We start from the raw sequence: 21,333 nt of genomic DNA on the forward strand, positions 1-21,333 counted from the left end.
GAAACTGCTGAAAGAAATAGTGTAAACATAATATCTACACACAGCAATACATGTTTATAGGACTGTTAGGGGACTTTAAGTGGGTTTAATCTGGTCATTCATTGAAAGATATTGAAGCAAATGAGATAAACACACTTATTGAACACTTGAGAAAACCTGACAAACATTTGTTTTCTCTACAGCGCTGTTTGGCAACATCACTGATCACTGAGTTGAGGTTGGATGTGAACTGGACTTTGCACACCAAAGGAAATGGCAGAGAAAACAGTCAAGGTGTTGCATTGTGAACATCGAGAGGACGCTAAGCTGTTCTGTGAGGAAGAACACAGAGCTATGTGTCATTTCTGTGACTTCCCTCACCACCGTGGTCACAAGCTGCTTCCTATTGGACAAGCAGTCAATAACCTGAAGGACCAACTGAAGCCTGACCTCAAGTCTCTACAGGACAAGAGGAACAAATACAAAGAGTTTGAACAGAAATACAACGACGTGGCTCAACACAACAAGAAGCAGGTGGTGACCACAGAGAAGCAGATCAGAGCAGAGTTTGAAAAGATGCACCAGTTCCTGAGAGAGGAAGAGAAGACCAGACTGGCTGCTCTGAGGGAGGAAGAGAAGCAAAAGGGGGAGATTGTCAGAAGAGAGATGATGATCATTTATTATCAGATCTCCTCCCTCTCAGACAGCTTATCTGCTGTAGAACAAGAGCTGTAGAAACCCAGTGTGTCATTTCTCAGCAGTTATAAATGTGTTCAGACCAACGCCAGAGTCCAGTGTGAACTGTTAAAACCACAGCTGGTCTCTGGAGCGCTGATAGATGTGGCCAAACACCTGGAACACCTGACCTTCAGAGTGTGGGAGGAGATGAAGGAGAAGGTCAATTTAACTCCTGTCATTCTGGACCCAAACACAGCAAACCCCTGGCTCTGTCTCTCTGAAGACCTGCCCAGTGTGAGACGTGCAGAGTCTGCAGACACAAGGCAGCAGCATCCTGACAACCCAAAGAGGTTCACTAAGTATGCCACATTGCCACTGTTCTGGGTTCAGAGGGCTTCAGTTCAGGAAAACACAGCTGGAAGGTCGAGGTGGGAGAGAATTCTGACTGGAATATAGGCTTGGCTAAAGAGTCAGTTGACAGGAAGGGAGAGATACCCAATGTCTCACCAAAATATGGATTTTGGTGTTTATGGCAGAGAAGTGGGAAGTACACTAGTGGGCTTAGAAAAACCCTCACATTGAAGAGATGTCCAGCTGGACTATGACAGGGGGGAGGTGTCCTTCTACGACCCTGAAGGCATGACTCGCATCTATACTCATAAAGACACTTTCAATGAGAAACTGTATCCATATATCTCTGTTGGAAATACAGGTGATAACACAACTACTGATATCAAAGTCTGCCAAGTTGATGCATCTCTCTTTGGGATGTTAAAGTGATTGCATTGAGGTGATGTACAGAACAAAAACAGCCGCATTACACTAGTATTACTTTAAGTAACAAAATAAAGTTCATCTTTCATTGAGTGTTTCAGTTCAGCAGTAGAGGATCATTAGAGCAACACAGCAAACACTAGCTGTCAGATATGTAATACTGCTAGGAGCTCATTAGTGTTGTATACTGTAGCCTACAGTACATAAGATCCTTTATCAAAGTGTTCATTCATCATCAGTGACAGTCATCTATGATCAAATCATCTTCATATCCACTCACTGTTTACCAACACAAACACCTGGACTGGATTCTCACACTGACTGGACTAGACTGGACTAGACTAGACTGGACTGACTGACTGACTGACTGACTGACTGACTGATCTATTGTCATCAACCATTTGTACTTGAAGGATTATATGTTGTAGTTTTGAATGAACTTGAGTTTGGACGAGTTGGGGAGTTGTGATTTGAGTTGATTTTGTTTACAAAATTTCTTATAATATTTGCTTTCAAAATCGTAGATGATTTTTCTCCAGCTTTATGTTCAAAATATCATTCAACACAAAATTCAAACCTTGTAAATCAGCTTCAGCTGGTTAGAATATTGTAGGAATATTGTTGTAGGAATCTACTGTACAATAGAACTATGCTATGACAATATTATAACAAACACATATTTATAGCTTTCCTGTTGAGTTATTCTTAATATTCCTGGAATGTGTGGTATAGGCTATCTATATTTCAATGGGTTCTACAAATGTGTTTTGATCAATCATATTCTGATAATATTGCAGGCTTGAATTGTGTGAATGATGTTTTACATTTACATACATCTTTGTGTTTGAATGGACAACTTTGAAAAATAATGACCTTTTCTGCAATGAAACATGAAATAAAGACTTGAAGATAATATAGCCTACAACATGTCATTGATTGTAAGCTTGTAAGGACAACATTTTGTTCTGAAATGTGACAATTCTGTTTAATATGTTACATTAAATGTTATTGATAACATCAGAATACATTTATTGGCATAGTCAGAGAACTATATAATTATGATTTTTAACATACAGAAGAAACCCAAAATACCTAAACAAATAAGATCAAATGAGTAGAAACAGAGGAATGAGGAAAAGAGGGAAATAAAGCTACAAAGAGAAGCTAGCTCTGTGTGTCAACACAGCTGCTAGCATTCATTAGATAGAGTAAACATGTCATGAACCCAGCCCCATGCTAATAAACTGATTGCAGGTCGATAGCCTATATAGACTTCAAAACATGCTTCAATTCTGTACTGACTAATAAACTGACAGCAGGTCAGTATAGATTTCAGTATCCTCTGACTGATAAACTGACTGCAGACCAGTAGAAGCTTCATTCTGCCATACTGTTTGTTTTCTCCTGTGTGATAACGACCTCTAGTGGACTGCATTCAAAAACTAGTAGGCCTACTAAATTAGTTGAGTTCAGTGTTAATTTTGTTGACTAAGACTATACTACACTATATATACTAATATGTACACTCTCAGAGTTATGGTAGTCCATGAAATTAAAACGTTTGAGAGCCCCTGGTATTGTGATTTCAACTGACAGAATGATAAAACAGTTCTGGAAACGGTTCCAAACCCTAAATAGGCTGCACAAGAGCCATGTTGGAAAGAAAATACTCTGTTTCATTTGGTATAGTACAGTAGTTCTCAAATGTTTTTTTTATTTCACGAACCCCCATGGCAAGTAACGCTGTTGTGAGATGGAATGTAAATTAAGCTTACTGTAAATTAGCAAGAGGCCACCCTAGAGTTGCTGCTATAGAGACATCCCTGAAGAACTATAGTGACAGAGCTACTTACAATAAGCAAGGACAGCACAAGGTAATACATCAAATGCATAGCAATAGTCATATAGGATCATAAGGTAGGTAAAACAAGTAACACACCAAAATCACCCTTGAAGCCAGATTAACGTGCATGTGATGCAAACCAGTCAAATATTCCTTATCATCCACTGTGATCATGTTTATATTGACTGTACATATTTACCCACACTACTGGGGATGCAGTAGATTGTCCATGTACACTCAAAATGTATACAGTACCCCTTATTATCTAATTCACCATTAATTATTTATTTAGGGACAATGCTGTTTCGATTATTTAAGATGTATTCACGAGGCCGTGTGAATACATGATCTCTGATAACCATGTTAATAGTCTCCATATTAACACTCTGGTTGTCGAACCTTTCGGTAGGCCGCTCGTTTATAATTCTTGCATCTTTAATTCGAATATCACAGAGGATCTCACTCTCTGCCTCTTTTGGATTGTCACATTTATAGACTTTAATACAAGAGCCTTGTTTTATATTTTTCTTGTCCTTGTGCTGATTAAGTCTTACTAGATCTTCACAAGACCCAGAGGACATGCCGACTTTAAAATGTCCATCTGGGCAAGTGAAGCAATAGATATAGCCTTCACCTTCTATGTCTGAAGGATTGTAATCACTATCTGCATTAGACTGACCAACTCCCAATACCTTTCCCACTGCCCATGTCAGCGCCACTGCCGCTGCCCCTACCACTGCTTTTTTAAATATTTGCAACATGGCATGTGTATGACTTTAGATCCTTTCCAAAAGACAGTTGATTAATCAATTACAGGACCTCTACACAATCCTCTTGTCTGTTTCCCAACAATCTCCAGTTGAGTTAAAGATGGAGATGATGACCACCTTGATGGGAGAAAGAATAATGTAAAATAAATAATATAAAACAGTGAGGGCCCTATTTTGTGTACCGCCCTTACCCAACTCAACTATTTCAAATACCCGATCGACACGTTGTGAGCTTGTATTTTCTATTTTAACTACATTATTTTTACATAGGTTGATTTTAAATTATGGCAAGGAATGTGTTTAAAAAGGTTCTGCATACCTGGGTTCCAGAGATAGGGTAGGAGAGTGGTGTTATGGTGGTATTGCCACAGGTTTTATACTCTGGTATCACCTGTTCAGAGGGAGGGACTACATTAAAACCAACACACTTCATGTTCATGTGATTTCAGGGAAACAGTATCAGGTGGTTTCTTCCATGTACAGCTAAGAGTAAACAAAATTAATGATTGCTCAAAATGTTTAAAGGGTACCTTATCTGTGATTATTAAACAGCTAATACATAACGCAGGTCAATGATACCTGTCTACATCAGGTCAATGGAGATAGATGACATTTACCAAGAAATTACACACACAGGCAGACGGACAGACGGACGGACGGACGCAAAACACACGCGCACGCACGCACGCACGCACGCACACACACACACACACACACACACACACACACATACACACACACACACACACACACACACACACACAGTTTCATCCAAGGATCTGCCTTTTGTAGCGTAGGTCTTATATTAGTCTTACAGATTTTATCAAAAAATCTGGCAAATCGGTATTACACAAAGGGCTCGATTTTGAACCAGCCCTTATGCCTGTCACTGTCTCCGACCACCAAACTTTTCGTTGGAAAGGTCAGTTTCAACTACGGTACATAATGAGGCATAAGAGCTGGTAAGACAATCAAAATACAGCCCATAATCTCAGTCATGTGATCAAGACGGATTTGTCCAATTGTTCATATCCCACGCTTATTGGCTACATCTGGCACATATGAGGTTTTCACCCGACAGCCATTTGACAATGATAAATGTTTTGATGCGTTTCTTCTGGGCGAGCTCTGAAATCTCTATACTGTGTTGTTGGAACTGTGTCAGCATAAAGGAGCCTTTCTCTGCGGTGGTGGTAAATGCCCTTGGTGTGGTGTTGAAGTCCTCCTGCTACCTTCCTTGGCTTCAAACTCTGGCCTCATGCACTTCTTCCTACTCTCCCACAGAACCATCTAAAATCAGTAAAACTCTCGAATCGGGAGATAAACAACCGTCAGGTCGCATACACAATCTTTGGAAGGCAATGGTAGCCAATCAGGAGGGAATATGGGAAATGGGACAGATCCATGTTGATGACATGACTTTAGAGATACTGTGTACCGCTTTGCGTGATTTTAGGGCAAACTCTGTAGGAGCAGTGTCCAAAAATGTGTTTTGCATGGTGGCGCTAGAAGAGGGCCATGTGAAAAATGAGGGGTGGAGGTTGTGGTTTGGCAACCAAGGAGTGTGTGTGCAAAGTTTGGCATGGATAGGGGTAACGGTGGCGGATATATGAGTAGGGCAAAAGTGTGATGTGACGTGTGACGGACAGACTGACAGACTGACTGACAGCCGGTGGTTTTGATAGTAACTGCGACCTGACGGTCACGATGAGGCTCTAGCTCTTATCTCCTCCCAGGGCTGCTCCCTGTGACCTATGACCACCGGACACCGGCACTGACTGTGCCCATGCAGCAGTGGTGTAAAGTAACACAGTAGATTTACTTAAGTAGCCTAGTACAATTTTGAGATATTTGTACTTTACTTGAGTATTTCCAATACTTTTACTTCTACACTTCTCCACTATTCTAACAAAATTATTTCAAAATGTTTGGCTTTTATGATCAAGAAAAACACACACACACGCACACACACGCACACGCACACACGCACACACACACACACACACACACACACACACACGCGCGCACACACACACACAAGCACACGTCTATCAAGGATCATGGATTGCATTCCACAGATGGAACATTTAAAAAGGTTCTGCATACCTGGGTTCCAGAGATAGGGTAGGAGAGTGGTGTTATGGTGGTATTGCCACAGGTTTTATACTCTGGTATCACCTGTTCAGAGGGAGGGACTACATTAAAACCAACACACGGTTGTTCATGTGTTCATGTGCGTTTTCCATGTTATAGTAATAAAAAGCTAATGAATGTTGCTAAAATGTTCCAAAGATCGTTATGCAACAAATACAGCTATGGGTAAACAAATGATCACTCAAAATGCTCCAATGATAAATTGCTCTACCTTATCTGTGATTATTATATTGTACAGCTAAAAAAAACATGGGTTAACAATACCTGCGTGTTTAAATCAGGTCAGTGGAGCTAGATGACAACATGTACTAAGAAATGACAGGCACACACGCACACGCACACACACACACACACACACACACACACACACACACACACACACACACCATTCTCTCTCTCTCTCTCTCTCTCTCTCTCTCTCTCTCTCTCTCTCTCTCTCTCTGAAGAAACACACAATGCTTGGTCTCTGTTCATCCATTTGTGTGGGGATAGACACTATTGCATATCAGTCTCTGCATGGAATACATTACAGTACACAACCAATTTATCCATTAGTTAAACAATTAGTAATACTAGTCCTGTGCCCGGGGGGTATGCACAGTATATGAGGGATTGAATGTAGGAGTCTCAGAGTCAGAAGTAATGTTGGAGAACCCAGACCGGTGCCTGTTGGGCAGAACAGTCACCATTGACGTCCAGTTGTGCAATATGTAGGAATTGTTTCAGCATTACCATGTTACCATGGTGGTGTGTCAGCGTGCAGACAGACAGACAGACAGACAGACAGACAGACAGACATGCAGGCATTCGGTAAATTAATAATTAAATTGCAATTCCTAAACAAAATATGTTTCAAGAAAATTCCCAGCCTTTCAGAACAAAACCCAGGTTCCTCTATGGTCGTAAAGGTACCTGCAGACAGTATTCCTCTAATACAGAGCCTTACAGGGTAGACCTGGTGCTGTAACCTGGCATTGCAAGCCTGGTTATGTGGATTCACCCAAAACCTGTACGTCACTGTTTCCCAAAGAGTGGCGGGACCCATATGTGGGTCACAGACCAATTATTATGGGTCACGACTCAAGTAAAAATCCCATTTATTTTCCTACTGTACTACACTGTAAAAATATAGCCTATAGGCCTTAATTTTTTTATATAAAAATGTTAATATAAAAAATAGAACTAGTGAAATTATCTGATCTACAAGCTCACAAGTGAGAGGTTGTGCGCTTGTAGATCTGCTTTTTTCACCAATTTGGGTCCCGGCCATACAATATCTCTTTTGGGTCTCGACCTGAAAAGTTTGGGAACCACACTCTCACTCTCTCTCTCTCTCTCTCTCTCTCTCTCTCTCTCTCTCTCTCTTTCTCTCTCAAGTACAGAGAGACTCTGGTAGTCAGGTTCGAATTTGAGATGACAGACTGGGAACACGGAGATGATGTAGATAGCCAGGTAATCACTGACTATATCTGTTTCTGTGAGAAGGTGTGCGTTCCTACTAAGATGGTTCGCTGCTTCTCTAACAACAAACCGTGGATGACAAAATAAATCATTCACCTCCTTCAGAGGAAAAAGGATCTGTTCCAGGCAGGAGACTTGGAGGGCATGAGGGTGGTGGTGGAGGAGCTTAAAGTAGTCAAAGCTCAGGCAAAAGAGAGCGCTAAGATGGAGAACTGTCTGCAGGAGAACAATACAAGACAAGTGGGGGTGGTTTCAGAAAGATCACGGGGTACGGCTCTACTAACTCTACTGTGTCAGGCACAGGGGAGCTGGCAAACGAGATGAACCTTTTTTTTCAACCGGTTTGACGGAGTTCCTGTTAGTGTTCAACAAGCAGCTGCTGGGTCAACCGCTAGCAGGAGAAATGGTGACCTCGGTCCTGTTTCTTCCCCTGCACCTTCATCTCCTCTGACTCTCACCATCGAGCAAGTGAGGCGCCAACTTGCACCAATCTACACCAGGAAAGCGGAGGGACCCGATAACATCAACTCGAAGGCGCTTAAAGTTGGTGCGGAGCAGCTTGCTGTCCCCCTCACGCATCTCTTCAACATCTCCCTGAGGACGGGGAGGGTACCACAGCTGTGGAAGTCCTCCTGCATTGTCCCGGTGCCTAAGAAGACCCCGTCCCTCGGTCCTCAATGATTACAGACCAGTTGCCCTGACATCACAGGTCATGAAGGCCTTTGAACGGTTGGTACTGAACCAACTGATACCGGCGGTCAGTGAACACCTGGACCCCCTTCAGTTTGCCTACCAGGCTGACATTGGGGTTGACGACGCCATTACCTACATGCTCCACAAGGCCTTCACCCACCTGGAAGATCTGGGCTGCACGGTCAAAATCATGTTTTTTGACTTCTCCAGTGCTTTCAACACTATCCAACCTTCTCTGCTTGCGGAGAAGCTTGTGCTGATGGGGGTGGACAAGGGCTTGGTGGCATGGATCACAGACTACCTTTCAGGCCGACCACAGTATGTGAGGCTGCAGAGTTGTCGGTCTGATGTGCTGGTGAGCAATACGGGTGCCCCTCAGGGCACTGTGCTCTCACCTTTCCTGTTCACTCTCTATACATCGGATTTCCGCTTCAACTCCAAGACCTGTCATCTGCAGAAGTTCTCAGATGATACCGTGGTGGTCAGCCAGATCTCGTGTGACAACACGGCTGAGCACGATGGTGTGGTAAGGGACTTTGTGCAGTGGAGCGAGGCTAACCACCTCAGGCTCAACGCAAGCAAGACCAAGGAGATGGTGGTGGACTTCCGCACTTCCAAGAGAGTTCCCCCGGTGCCAAGCACCATTAATGGAGAGGTGGTCGTGGACAACTACAAATTCCTAAGAGTGCACCTGAACAGTTCACTGGACTGGTTGGACAACACGGAGGCGATTCACAGCCAGGGGAAAAGCAGGCTGTTCTTCCTGAGAAGACTGAGATCATTTGGTGTGTGCAATAGGATGCTACAGATGTTCTACCAGTCTGTCATGGCAAGTGTCCTCTTTTTTGGAATAACCTTCCGAACGCGTTCAATGAACGATCGTTCATGAACACGTTCTTTGTTTCTGCTTGATGAACGCTATTGGCGAACGCGTTCATTCTGACGTCCATGAACGGTGCTCGTCGGCTCGTTCGTGCGGGTCTGTCCTCACATCTTTCTTTTCATTATGCCCCAATATCACCCAGCTGCAGCCTCGCAAACCTCGCGAAAGTTGATATGTGAGTGCCCCGGTGCTGTCTGCCTGGGTGCTTCTCTTCACATCAAGTGCTGTGTCAGTGTGTGAGTCTCCGCCTCGCTACGTCTCGCAAGTAAAGCCTGTCTATACTTCGTCGTATGACGTGTGTTGCATGCCGAAAATAGCTGATCTGCAAGCTCACAACGCGTCGCATCCACGAGACAACATGAGCTTGTAGATCAGCTATTTTAACCAACGCGGAAACATGCAGATGTGCGTGATGTTTAGAAACCTCTGGCTTCACAATGCAGGAAGACTGGGCACTAGTGGTTACCTAAATATTGTGGGCACTTCAATGTTAAGTTGGATGAAATAATTGCTGTGTGTGGTTCTATATTGGCTGTGTCAATAATTTGCCAAAAGTATAAAAATATTTTGGTTAAAAAAAGAACGAAAAATAACTAAGTTAGTTCATTTTGGGGAACCATGAACTTTAGTTAAAAATGTAGAATTATGAACTATGAAATTAACTAGTTCATTTTAGAAGTTTTGAACTTGAACTTGAACTAGTTCATTTTGAAAGTGAACTTTCCCAACACTGCTGGGGTGGCAAACTTTAACTTAAACAGACTGGTGAGGAAAGCGGGCTCTGTCGTTGGATCCTCTTTGCAGGGGGTGGAGGAAGTAACCAGGGTGCGAACGGCTAGGAAGCTGGACTCCATCTTGAATAACTCCTCCCACCCCCTCCATCTGGAGATCTTCAGTTACTGGAGTAAGAGAGGAAAGGACCGTTTTGTCTACCCAGGATGGAGATGCAAGAGACTAGGAAAGTCTTTTGTACCGGCTGCCCTTAAGCTGTACAACGAGACACACAATGGTTGATTGACGAGGACTACCTTCCTAACCTAGGATGACGGAACTATAGATGTACTGACTCTGACCTCTAAGGACCTTCCAGGGAGGTTGCTCAGACTCTGACACCCTTTTTAGTTTCTTTTCCTTTCGAGTTGTTTTTTTTTCTTCGCACTGACCTTTTGACACTGCACTAGGTTGTGTTAGTAGTTTTGAGTATTTTTGCTTGTGTTTGACATGACAGTGAGATACTTGTTGCACTAAGTAGCATTGACTGCTATGGTCACTTTTGATTTGGACACTGTACTATTTTGATAGTTGTGCTTAAGGACACTCACACTTTATATATATTTATATATTATTCATTCTCTCTCTTGATGTACCTTGCTCTTTACTGTACTCTGTTCTTGTTTTTTCTTTTATCTTTTTCTTACTTCTCTGTGACTGTAAATAACCTCATACTGCTGTGCTGCCTCTGGGCAACCGATTTTCCCCCTTGGGATAATAAAGGTATCTATCTATCTACAGCTCCGAAGATAAGGGTGCCTTATCTGTGAATAATAAGTAGCCTACAGCTACTAAAAAAATAGGTTTATGATTATGATACCTAATCAGGTCAGTGGAGCTAGATTACAATATGTACTAAGAAATGACACACACACACACAATCACACACACACACACACACACACACACACACACACACACACACACACACACGTGTGCACATGCACACATACAAGCACGCGCGGACAGACGCACAGGTGCACATGCACACTCACTCATGTACACAAATATTGAAAGAATTCATCCAACTCGATGTTCAACTACAGAGTGGATTCTCCAGGTTAGTATTAATCCAAAAATAACCTGCAAGACTCTGTTTGGAAGAAGCGAGATGTGATAATTTCCAGAAATAAATAGCCTAATTATACATGAGAGACAATCGTATCTGGGTATTGAAAACCTCAAGGGATGTGTCCATGACGTGTGTAGAATGACCAGGCAGTGTGTACAATCAAACTCAGTTTATGATAGCCAACTGGTACAGCTCTCAGTAACGTACTGGTGTTGTTCACACTAGCATAACATGGGATCAACATACAGGAACCGGCTTGCGCATGCGCAGTATCCAATAGCAAGTACGCTGGCTGCCGAGGCACCACCACTATCAAGTGAGCATTATATGATTGCTCTACATCCCCCTTCATTAGCTCACAGCAAACAACAATACCTAAAGTGTTCAACATGAGCAAAAACATTTCAATGCTTAAGTGCATGAAAAAAATAAACATAATAGCAAAACATCAACATATCAAATAAAATGTATGACAGTCAATAGCTTTTTTTTCTTTTCTTTTTTTTTTTAATATAACAATTTCCCAAATACTGCATTTGTGCAAAGTTCAGTACTGAATGGTAAGTGGTCCATAGAGGCTACCCACAGTCCAATACTCAAGTCTTTGTATTTGGGGTTTGGTCTGACTGACAGCAACAGGCAACAGGTGTCTGCGATTTCTCCTGTAGTCTTTACCTCCAGACTGGATGATGTAGGGCCGTGGCTCCTCGCAGATCTTTCCCACCGTGACCGTGCGATCGTAGCTCCGGGGGGTCTGCATCCTGACGACGTCACCCTCCTGCAGTGGCCGTAGAGGACAGCTGGACTTGTCGTAGCTCAGCTTCTGGGAAAGCCTCTTCTTCTGGAGCTGTGCTGTGACTTGTTGGGTGTTGAGAGGGGCTGGCTGCAGTAGCTGTCTGCTGACAGGGAGGGTAGTGCGGGTCTGCCTTGACATTAGCCTCTGTGCAGGTGAGCCAAGCTGTGCGTCGCGAGAGACATTCCTCAGGTTTAAGAGGTTGAGGAACACGTCCGTGCTGTCCCTCTTTGACTTCTCCATCAGTTGCTTGGCACTCTGCACTGCTCTTTCGGCCAAACCGTTGGACTGTGGGAATTCAGGGCTGCTGGTTATGTGCCTGAAGTCCCACTGTGTAGCAAGATCTCTGAACTTCTGGCTGGTGTACTGTCTGGCATTGTCTGAGATGAGAAGATGAGGGGAGCCATGAACAGAGAAGTGTCTTTTCAGCTTTGTGATGACTGTCGCTGACATGATGTCCTTAAGAAAGTCAATCTCATACCAGCCAGAGTACGAGTCTACAAGCACTTGAAAGTACTTGCCATCCCATTCGAAGATGTCGGTCGCCACTGTAGACCACGGCAGGTCAGGAACAGGATGTGACTGCAGTGGTTCCTTCTGCTGATGGTGCCTCTGGCTGTTGCAAAAAGAGCACGAGAGCACCGCCTTGTCAATGTCTCTGCTCATGGTGGGCCAGAACACTATGTCTCGGGCTCTGCGTTTAGTGGACTCTGCCCCTGGATGTCCTCTGTGCATAATGTCTGTGTACACTTTCTGCAGTGACTGGGGAATGACGAGTTTGTGACCTTTCATGACGACCCCCTCCTCGATGGTGAACTCGTCTCTGAATGGGAAGAAGGGACTGATGGACGGTGGAGCACTGTGTTGTTTGACAGGCCATCCGTTTCTGATGACAGAAGAGAGGGTCTGTAGTAGGTCATCCTCTGCTGTGTCTCTTTTTAGTTCATCCAAACGGCTGGATGAGATTCGGCCGACTGACATCACCTCAAAGTCGTTCAGCTCGTTCACATGTTGAAGTGTAGATGCCCTGGGGGCACGTGACAGGGCCAGTCGCGGCGTGCTGGGCGGACGACAGGGTGCACCTCAGGGTCCAATTTCATGGAGTATGTCACTGGTAGCTTGCCAAGTTCGTCCTTGAATAGATCTGCATACTCTGTGAATATCTTGTGTGGCAGGTTTGCATCTGTGTTCACACTGAGTTGGTGAACATCCTTGCTCAGTGTCACCAGCTTCATGTGTAGGCTTGCTTGTAGGCCTAGTAGTGGTTGGACGTTTCTCTCCACGACATGGAACTGTAGTGCATATTGTTGGCCTGCTAGTTCACATTGCAAAACGACTGAGCCCAGGGTGTTGATCAGATTTCCCCCGTAGGCGACACGGTTGGTGATCACTGAATGGTCGATCAGTTCTCCCTTCTCCACATGTTTGAAAGCATCATAGGATAAAACATTACATTTTCCTCCTGTATCCACTTTCATCTCAACAGGCTTGCCATTGATGTGTACAGTGGCAAACGCTACATTTCTGTCTTGCACATTAGAGTTAATTGTGTCCACGACCACTGGTGTTATGCCGTCAATACAGAATGACTCATCGTCATTAGCGTTACCTGTGGCCTGGTCCAATTCAAGTTGATGGACGGATTCCCTGGAGCTCTGTGTCCTGGACTGCCTCTGCGTTGACCGGCAGCACTGCTTGTAGTGGTTCCATTTTTTGCATGCATGGCACTGTTGACCAAAAGCTGGACAACTGTCCTTCTTGGCCTCATGGCTGCCACCACAATTATTACAGTTGACAATGGGTTGTGCATTTCTCCCCATCTGGGGTCTCTGCCGTGGCTCAAATCTTTGCTTCCTTCCACATTTATACTGCAGGCTGTCAACACTAGTGGGAGCATGTGGCGATGACAATGTCCTTGTGTGGTGCTCAGTCTGCTCATATATATGACACATGGAGATGGCCTTGGCTAGAGTCAGGTCGCCGTCACGTAGCAACATTTTTCTCATATTATCATCATTTATGCCACATACCAGTCTATCCTTGATGAGCTCATCCTGCAGTGTTCCAAATTTGCAAGTCTTTGCTTTAATCCTGAGGTCTGTGACATGATTCAACTGTCTCACCTTGGGTCTGGTTTCTTGTATAGAATTTGTGCCTCGCCATGGTAAGGTTAAGTCGGGGACTGCAAATCTCACAAAATGTCCTCTTTAGACATTCGGGGTCTTCCTTTGACTCAGCCGGAGTGATTGGCCCGGTGCGTCGTCAACGTCGGGTCCCCTCACTTCGGGCGCGTAAACGAACAATCTCTCCCTTTCAATGGCCTCCGATCCTGCTAGATTGAGGAGAATGTAGGCTTGTGTGCGGGCCGACTTGTCATGGTGGGCCGCCATGATGAAAATGTCATATTCTTGTTCAAACACTCGCCAGTTCTCTGCGATGCTGTCATCAAATACGAGAGGGTCCGGTCCGCCATGGTGTACAGTGCGCGTTGGATTAGCCGCTAGCATCGTCGTTAGCACCAAGCCGTTGTCCTCACTCGGCCGGCAATGTAGTTGCATGCTCCGTGACAGACTGCATGTTTCAAAGTGTACGTGTTTACTTCTGACACCATGTTGAATGACCAGGCAGTGTGTACAATCAAACTCAGTTTATTATAGCCAACTGGTACAGCTCTCAGTAATGTACTGGTGTTGTTTACATTAGCATAACATGGGATCAACATACAGGAACCGGCTTGCGCATGCGCAGTATCCAATAACAAGTATGGTGGTGCCGAGGCACCACCACTATCAAGTGAGCATTCTATGAAGGCTCTACAATGTGTGTACCATGCGACCACTTAAACTTAATATTTCCAATGCTAGCACTTTTGACTCACAGTTGAAATATAAAGTATATTGTAGGTAGTGTATCAAGATGACAGACATGCCACTTTAAAAAGGCTAAATTAAACACATGGGACACTCTATTAGAACACAAAAGAAATCGCTACGGCCTCAGTAGTCAATCACTCAAATTATGTTATTTCATGTTGCCTCTCATTGGGATTGCATTGGCAGCTGCAGTTCACTGTTCTCCCTTACCCGAAGTGGGGCCGCTGTCTCAATTGTGGGCGTGAATTTGTAGGCGCCCGTGTGTCTCTATGGTGAGCTTCATGGCCGGACATGGCGCATCCTCGTTGTCACGTGATATCCCTACCTCCTATTTACCTTGCCAAATACCAGGATGTAGACTTGATCCGCCCTGATCCTACCACTTTAGCAAGTCTGCTCCAAGAGGGCGATAGCAAGAGGGTGGAAAAGACCCGTACTTCCCGTTTCTGCATGACGTAGGTGGATACCTTTTTAGGAGGCGGAAGCAGTTTGGAGTCTATTCATTTACAATGAAAGAGCTAACGTGAACACAGAGCAAAATAATAGTTCAGAAGCTTTGCTCACTGAACTAAATATTGGACCCGATCATCACAAGCCACATAATATTAACAAAATTGTCATACTAAAGTTGCTTTTTTCAGCGACACAACAAAGGAGAAAATCAACTTTAATATTGCTCTTTAGCTGTCCCAGCAACACACTCTCGCGGGATCTAGTAAACAGGACGTGCGCGAGATTTGCCGTCAGAGCCGGTGCCCACTTAGGAGTCTATTTGTAGGATTTGTGTACCATGTCGCACTCTAGTGGATCCAATGAGGTTGAACTATCTTCATAAATTAAATATCTTTGGTCTGCTCTGGACCAGACTTGCATGCACTTCTATCAGCAAATTACCCACAATGCCTTTCACCATTTCTTCTTCTCTTGCTTCTCCGTCAATAAACTGTTCAACAACACCCTCTACACTACACTGTGCAATTTCCCACAACTTGTTTTTACTGTTGGCTTTATATATTGATGCTTAAAATATATAAGGCTGCAGTATTTAATTTGATTGTATTCAATCAATCAATTTTATAATTATATTGACCTATAGGCTACACTTTAATGAACAAATGAATAGGCAAAGCTGTTTCAGTATTTCATTTTTTTTATTGTCAATGCACATTAACCCCTGAAAAGTCATTTATTGAAGAGTAGCTTAGATGTTATATTGTATCTGACTTTATTTTAAGTCATTATTTCATTTTTGGCCACTTGCAGTAAGCTTGCCAAACGGCATAATACGATAATCACCCATGGTCTGTACACTCAGTGGACTACATTAGGCCTATATTTATAATTAATAATATAGGCTATTCATATACATTTCTATACGCTTTTTAAAAACAATATACCTGGATAACAGTAGATAGGACATTTCGAAAAAGGAAAGAAAGAAGACAGAGCCAGTGTTGTCTTTTTTTAATATATATATATATATATATATATATATATATATATATATATATATATATATATATGTTTAGTTGTAAAGTGCACAATGGCTGTTGAATGAGCGCATTTTATCCTCTGTTGGAACAAAAGAACAGATCTACCTGGGATTTTCGCGTCACTCGCATGACACGCTTTTCACATGAACTTTGACCAATAACTACTCAGACTATGGGGTGAGAAGTTTGTATGTGATATAATTATTGCTTTATAATTCAAAGAATATTGCAGTTTGTCACTCGCATGACACTTTTTTCACATGAACTTTGACCAATAACTACTCAGACTATGGGGTGAGAAGTTTGTAAGTGATATATATATATATATGTTTTTATAATTCAATGAATATTGCAGTTTTATGCAAAATATTCTTCTGCCTCTAAATCATACATGCAAAGTCACATGTTCATGACATTTGGCAAAGTTGTAGAGGGTTAGTCCAAATATCACCAATCTTATTCCAATTGGCCGAAGGGGGGGCGCTATATCATTTTGAGCAGTTTGTAAAGCGCTTAAACGAGAATATTTCAAGTGTTTAATAGACAACCTCTTAAAAAAGTGAATACTTTTTAAAATGTTAGTAAAAAAAAAAATACATCCATTTTTACAACATTACATTTTGTGTACTCATCATTCAGTAGTGTTGATTGATTGATTAATACTTTTATTTACTGGCTTTGGGCCAAGGCCTTAGGGCCGACATATATCACCATTGCAAAGATCGGATATCGGATATCGGTCATAATTTCATAATCGTGCATCCCTAGTTTTATGTTTAAGAGCCACAAGTCATCTAGATTGGCTGGCTCATTTTAAAACTATGCTCAAGCAAATGCTAATTTACAGTGAAGAATACCTCTGACACATTCTAGCAGTATTGAAAAGTTATAATCAGAATGTGAAATACTGAAATACAGTTCTTAAAATAATACAAAAGTTGGGAAGTATGGTCCTTTAATAATCATGTTTGTGTCCTAAGTAATGATGTATTTGTCAATAACTGTATAGAGTTTTCTCCATTTCAGCAATATTTGTAATGCAAAATCTATAATGTATCCAGAAAGCTGAACACATGCACTTACTCTTACTCTTATATCCTCTTGGTTTAGAATGTCTCCTCGTCACCTGCATTGTTTAATTCCTCTCCTTTAAGCCTGACTCACTTCACTTTATTCCACTGATCTGATCTGATGAGAGAAGTACGGCGTTGGACTGACGTGAAGCTCCCTGACTTACAATAAACCATGTGACTAATTGGCCAGCCCACCCCCTCACCCCCTTATGTTGTTTGGTAAAGGGGTGGTGTGTGTGTGTGTGTATGTGTGTGTGTGTGTGTGTGTGTGTGTGTGTGTGTGTGTGTGTGTGTGTGTGTGTGTGTGTGTGTGTGTGTGTGTGTGTGTGTGTGAGTGTGTGTGCACGCGTGAGCACACGTGAGTGATTGTGCGTGTTTTCTTGTGCATGTGCGCGTTTGCAAAAATAGCAGATCTACAATCTCTACAGTTGTGGGCCTGTAAATATTTTGCATCTTACAGTATTTGATTACTTGATTACTTGATCTCCAGCTCTTTACATTTTCTGGTGGGTTATATGTCATTCAATCAGCACGGGACTTACATTTGTATTAAACAAACACAAACTACAACTTCTTCTCTACACTTTACGAGTCACCAAAATCATTCAAACTATAATTCTTTAAAGAAAATAATGTGAAAATGTAGGAAAAAATTACAAAATGTGCCACGGACACAGACACGTTTGTCCGTGTACAGTGACCCCTGCTCCAAAACAGTGCTGACAGGATCCTTATGACGCACACACGCATGCACGCACCCTGCACTTTTTAAAAGTGTCCGTGTTTTTTGTAATTAATACAATTATTTTGTATGTTAATAAATATAACAATTGTGGTGTTTGTATTATGTCTTCCTGCTCTTCTACTGAGACATTTATATTGTGTCAAAGGTCATTTCTCAGCTAGACACATGGATCTGAAGGTCAAGATTCAATTTATCCCCTGAGCAAGCAGGTAGGTTATATTAGATCTATGGTAAGAAATGTCTGCAGTTGCGCAGAAACCAGTAGAAGAGAAGAGATACATAGTGAAGCTTTAATACAGGCCAAATAAACTTATCTTTTCAAAGATTTTCAAAAATAGCCTTTTAGCTTGACACCATGTTTTAACTCTACTTTTAATCCTTTATGATTATTTTGTTTTTTAACTCTGATTCCATAATGAAAGGTGCAATTCAAATAAAATGCACACTCATCATCATCATAATAGTCATAACAATTATTATTATTATTATTACCCTATATATATATATATATATATATTAGGGCTGGGATGCGATTAAACATTTTAATCGAATTAATTACAGGCTCTGTGATTAATTAATCGCAATTAACCGCATTTTAATCGCACACCGATATTTGACCTGAGAAGCATTTTTTTTTCAAGTAAAACACATTTTGTTGTACGAGGGAATCAACAAGTGAGTTTTTTAAATCTAAATGTCGCATCCACTGGGCCAAGCAAAGCGCTCTGATCGGCTACTTCTCCCTTTGCGTTTGTTCTCTCTTCTTGTTTGGTGTTTCGCTATGATCAGTATGCCCGAAACTGAAGGTTCTGTGGTGCAAAAACTAAGTGCGATTAAAATGCGTTAATTTTTTTAATCACGTTAATTTTGTGTAATTAATTAATCGCAATTAATCAGTTAAAGTCCCAGCCTTAATATATATATATATATATATTTTTTTTTTTTTTTACAATACTGGACTTTACATTCCCACATATACGCTATCGTAGCTATGATGTCCAAACAGAGAACGCATTCGGATCAGATGATTATTCAACGTAATCATTTATTAAAATGTATTTCCTTTCAAGCAGCCAAAAATTTCACGGCAAAGCCATTGTGCTTCTTGCTTCTTGCATTGATGAGTCCAGGTAGGATAAACGCATTTTCTGTCCATATTCCTCTATAAACGCCCCCTTCCACTGTTTCCTCTTTTTTATGCTTTTGGATAATGTTCATGTGTCATTTCTCTTGCCAACTTGAAGCAGATAAGGCTGATGTTTAGTGTTCTCTAGCAGTCTGTCTGTATTTCTAGCTGAGCAACTGCGATCGCTTCACTAACAGCCTATTTGTCGACGTGCAGCAGTGTTGCGCAAATTGCGCACAATATACACAAACTACAAACTCACAACGTGCTGCACGGAATTGTCAGATGTGCAAAGTGATTCTTTGTTAATCATGCTTGTATGTATGTGATGTTGTAGCCTACGACTGGCAGCAGTCAGCAGAGAAGTAGGGAATAATAGGCCTAATTATTAACATAAAAGTAGGCTAATCATTAAAATGATTAAAGGCTCCTCTACATCAGTCCATCAATATTTGCAAATAGAAAGGGTGTAAAACCGCTTGTTTTTCCCACATATGTATTCTTTTCTTTTTATCACAGTTGCCTATGTCCTGTAAGGCAGTCTGTCTTGGAGTTACAGTAACATTGTCTAACTATGAATTTCTTAAATTAGCCTTTCATTATGCTCTGGCCCGCCATCTAATGCCTTAGAAAAAATTTGGCCTGAGGCCAAATCTAATTGCCGACCCCTGCACTATAGTGATGCGTGATCGGCATCCTGTTGTAGGTTGCCTATAACTAAAATGGTTCAGAATCGTTGCTTGGCTGTGCATTTGAACTTGACTCAATAAATAGCAAACTCTGCATGGTGTGTTGCAGCTATGTCTAGTTATCTAAAGTATGGAAAACAATAAAAAAAGCATACAGTATACTATTATGAATGATTGATTTATTGATTAATTGATTGATTGATTGATTGATTGATTGATTTTAAATATTTTTTCATAAGACGATGCACCAACAGAGCAGATCTACAAACTCAAGTCCCAAGTTGTGAGCTTATAGAACTACTATTTTTGCATGTTTTGGCAATTTCAGCCAGTAATTACATCCCCCAAATTAGGATACCAGAGTTAAAATGGGTAAAGTGTTAGCATGCTCCTTCACTGGTGGCCATGGGTTCAAAGGACATTGATTAATAAAAAATAAACTTTCGGCATACATAGCAGACCTATTGGCTATTTTCGTTGAAGATATCGTGTGACCTGTACACACATATGGTTACAGTTATGCTCCGTCATTAACCATCTTTATATGCAGAAAAGGCCTACCAACAAGTTCAATACAAAGTATTGTGGCTTCATATGCTAGCTTTGAAAGCTTCCACCTACGGTCATGACGTGCTCTAAATTTGGACATACCTTATCCCTAAACTTATTTGCCTTTATTTTAAAATACTTCAAATAGCCGTTCTACAAAGCTCACAACATGTCGATGTAGATCGGCTAGTTAAACTATTTTAAAATGTTTCTTTATTTTTTCTCTCAAAATGGTCAAAAAGAGAACGGACAAAAATAGGGCCCCAAGTAATCTTCCAGATGGCAGTGAGTTCGAGTAACGTCATTGTGTAATTTTGAGTACTAATGAAAGCAGAATGCAATACTCCAACAACAAAATAAAAAAAAGGCTTTAGGTGCATGACTCTAAAGTACAATGTCTAGAGAAAGCAGACAACATTCAATAATGTCCTGTCAATGTTATATTTGTCTCGCCGGGACTTGTGCAGTCTTCCTCATTAGTGTGCGAACATACATAGCAGGTGTAAGTGATGCTTAATAGTATTGGACTAGTTACTTTCAAAATGTATTATATTGATAGTTGCCTTCATTTTAAAATAATACATTACATTAGAATATTACTGTCTTTAAATAGTGATACAGTACTTATTACTTTTTAGTTACTTTTACCAAAATGCCCGAATAGATCATATGTAAGATGTTCTAAATGCCTAAATTGTAAATTGCAACATACAGTGGATGTACTCAAGAAAGACACCAACGAGCTGGCCAGATTTATGGAGAACCGGGATGACTGGAAGCGATGATGGAGGGCTCGTCTGAGGACTACCTAGAGTGAGAGAGAGAGAGAGAGAAATCTTTAAATCTTTGATATAATTTGTCTAATACACTCCACAACCTAAAAAAAAGCTATGATAATAATGAAAACGTTGAAA

General features: G+C 41.7%; 1 pseudogene across 1 annotated transcript; it reads left to right on the forward strand.

Annotated features, from left to right (window-relative positions):
* Window positions 1–252: 252 nt before the first annotated feature.
* On the forward strand, window positions 253–7,983 carry LOC308283166 (zinc-binding protein A33-like; annotated as a pseudogene). The gene is made up of 4 exons: window positions 253–1,340; window positions 5,210–5,343; window positions 5,781–5,848; window positions 7,765–7,983. The product of its transcript is annotated as a zinc-binding protein A33-like (transcript).
* The last annotated feature ends 13,350 nt before the right edge of the window (window positions 7,984–21,333 follow it).

The sequence above is a fragment of the Nannobrachium achirus genome, assembly GCF_963921795.1.
Source record: "Nannobrachium achirus genome assembly, chromosome: 4".
In the NCBI taxonomy this organism is placed as follows: Eukaryota; Metazoa; Chordata; class Actinopteri; order Myctophiformes; family Myctophidae; genus Nannobrachium; species Nannobrachium achirus.